At 45.0% G+C, this 3,276-nt stretch overlaps 1 non-coding gene across 1 annotated transcript; it reads left to right on the top strand.

The window, feature by feature from the left end:
* Positions 1 to 2,452: 2,452 nt before the first annotated feature.
* Positions 2,453 to 2,527, top strand: TRNAR-UCU (transfer RNA arginine (anticodon UCU)). The gene has a single exon. It is a non-coding gene; the product is annotated as a tRNA-Arg (tRNA).
* The last annotated feature ends 749 nt before the right edge of the window (positions 2,528 to 3,276 follow it).

Below are 3,276 nucleotides of genomic sequence, written 5' to 3'. Positions count from 1 at the left end.
AGATGTTTCAAGGGGTCTAATACCTGGAGGGAGACATGGTTGAGTGGGATACACATCAAAAGTCCCGGCAAAAATCTGGATTTGACACAAAGCAGTGTTTTAAGGGCAGAAATCACATTGAATATTGAATTGCAGGCCTAAACTGCTTTATAACATCTTGCATGTGTATACATCAATCAGAGAGTGTAATCCCTCCTTACTCCCTCCCTGCTCCTCCTCCTGTCTTGTCTTGTCTTCCAGGGATTTGTAGGATGTCAAAAGCCAGCTTACATACATTGGCTGGGAATCAAATCCAGGTCAACTGCTTAGAAGGCAGCTATGCTCACCACTATACCACCAACACTACATGCTGAAGCCAGCCTAGCATGTACCATTGTGATATACCCAAGAGAAAAATGAGTTTGCTTAGGGATTTGTAGGATGTCAAAAACAACCTCACATATATTGGCCAGGAATCGAACCCAGGTCAACTGCTTTGAAGGCAGCTATGTATGTAAGGTTGCTTTTGACACCCTACAAATCCCTAAGCAAGCTCATTTTTCTCTTGGGTATATCACAATGGTACATGCTAGGCTGGCTTCAGCATGTAGTGTTGGTGGTATAGTGGTGAGCATAGCTGCCTTCAAAGCAGTTGACCTGGGTTTGATTCCTGGTCAATGTATGTGAGGTTGCTTTTGACATCCTACAAATCCCTAAGCAAGCTCATTTTTCTATTGGGTGTATCCAGGGCTGGATTTCTGGAAAGGCCACAAAGGTCAAGGCATAGGGCGATAAAATTCAGCAGGGCGCAGGACTTGGAGAGATAAGAGGTCACATGTCAAAGTAAATCACTTCTGCTTTGCTCTATTCTGCCTGAATTCCAGAGATCCCTGCATCTCTCTCACTGCAGAGTGTGTGTGATGACAGCATCTGTTGTCATCTGAGGATCTTGTCCTTAGTATAATGAGTGGGGACATACAAGCTGCTGTGAGAAGAAAAATATATGGGCTCAAGTAGTAGAACTTTTGAGTTCAGATTAGTTTCTTTATGCACGCCTTCACGGACAGGAATTATCAGCTCTCCTCTCCCCCTGACTGATATTTATTACTTGGTCAGAGCTGCTAAAGACCTGAGACCTGTTGAATTTATGGTTTGTTTTTATTTCCTAAGGAATGACAGCAACATTCTCTCTGTGCTACAGTTAAACTCTTTCCTGACATGTTTTAGAAGCAGCAAAGCATTGTTCTGTGTTAGCCATCAGTGAAAGCAGGATGTTTTGAAACAGAATGACAACTGTATTACATTTATTTATATTTACAAAACAATGTATGCATCTCCTGCTGATTGTTTATATAACGGTATGTCCTAACATCTTGTATACAGGAACAAAGTCTGAAGATGGCTCATTAGCCAAAAGGCTCACAGTATTCTTTTGGTTAGCCAATAAATATTATCATTCTATTACAAAACTTAAAAACTTCCTGCTGACTGATTAAGATCCGTATTAACTTGCACCAAGTGCTAAATTGTCACAGTGAAAAGTACACCTGAGCTTATGCTAGATACACATGATGCAATTTTCTGACAGATTTACTGTCAGATCGACTATTTCCAACATGTCCCATCTGCTATCCGATAGATTTTCTGAATGATTTTTTTTTTCATAGAAATGAGCGGAAAATCGGAAATCAGATCAGACATTGGATATAATCGATCTGACAGTAAATCTGTCAGAATTGCATCGTGTGTACCTAGCATTACACTACATCTATGCCAGCGTGTGTAGTGTCGGATCCTTCTACTTACCTGTTCTCTGGCTTGGATGGGTTTCTCTCCTTTGCGCTGCACCATCACCTGTTTGTGACTCTGACTGAAGCAAGTCGCACAAAGGACAAAGAAGCAGTGCATACTCTGTCCTCTCTGGCTTCTTGTTATTATGCACTCCTGTACTGATGTGCACAGCAGCCGAGGCTTGGAGTGTTATGGGTATGTGTACTTGACAAGTGCTGCTCATATATGAGCATAATTTCTGAATTATGCAAGCCCTGAACACTATCGGCTGCTGTGCATCCAGGCTGGAGTGCAAAATTACATGGAGTGGACAGAGCATGCACTGCTTCTTTGAACAGGGGGGGCGAAGCAGCAAAACAGACAGGAGCCCATGTAACCCAGTGATCACTAGTCAGAGTTGGACAGAATGGGGGGGGGCGGTTGGTGACAGCCGGCCTAGGGCGCTGGAAAGTACAAATCCGGCCCTGGGTGTATCACAATGGTACATGCTAGGCTGGTTTTAGCATGTAGTGTTGGTGGTATAGTGGTGAGCATAGCTGCCTTCAAAGCAGTTGACCTGGGTTCTATTCCCGGCCAATGTATGTGAGCTTGCTTTGGACATCCTACAAATACCTAAGCAAGCTCATTTTTCTCTTGCTTGGGTATATCACAAAGGTACATGCTGGGCTGGCTTCAGCATGTAGTGTTGGTGGTATAGTGGTGGTGAGCATAGCTGCCTTCTAAGCAGTTGACCTGGGTTCGATTCCCGGCCAATGTATGTAAGCTGGCTTTTGACATCCTACATATCCCTGGAAGACAAGACAGGAGGAGAAGGGAGCAAGGGGGGAAAAAAAAGTGCAAGAACAAGATAAGCTCTCAAAAGAGCTGTTGTGGGGTGCTATTTTAGGAATAGGAATCAGCCAGGAGCAAGCTAAGAAGCTTACAAGAGCCTAACTAATCTTTCCTTATGAAAGTCTGCCAGCAGCTTTCCCTTCACTAATTACTACAGGGACACGAATGACTATAATGGCCGGCGCTGCCTGCCTTATATAAGGGGTGGGGTGGCTCCAGGAGATAGTGTAGCCTGATTGGTTACAACGGGCCTGCTGACTGTGATGTAGTAGAGGGTCAAAGTTGACCCTAATGGTGCACTATGGGGGCGAACCGAACTTTCGGGAAAGTCCACGTTCGCATGCGATCACGAGCCACCCAAAGTTCGCCGGCGAACCGTTCGGGCCATCTCTAGTCCCACGCTACCCAGAGACCTCCCTCGGCTTCCTATTTGCTGATATCAGATCAGGTGACTCACAACCTTGTGACGTCACCACGTACACGCTGCCAGAACGCCGATCAATAGCCCAGCGCAAACAAAGTGCACAGAGGGCAAAATGAGTAGCAGGATACCGCCCACAGGGCGGATACTCCTGTCCGCAATATGTAAACAAAAGCTGCCGCTCAACCCAGCGGTGATCGTAGATATAATGACAACGTATCCATAGCAACATCACAACGTGGCACAGAAATAAA

Source organism: Hyperolius riggenbachi, chromosome 6 (assembly GCF_040937935.1).
Source record: "Hyperolius riggenbachi isolate aHypRig1 chromosome 6, aHypRig1.pri, whole genome shotgun sequence".
In the NCBI taxonomy this organism is placed as follows: Eukaryota; Metazoa; Chordata; class Amphibia; order Anura; family Hyperoliidae; genus Hyperolius; species Hyperolius riggenbachi.
This window is presented reverse-complemented; position numbering and strand designations above follow the sequence as displayed.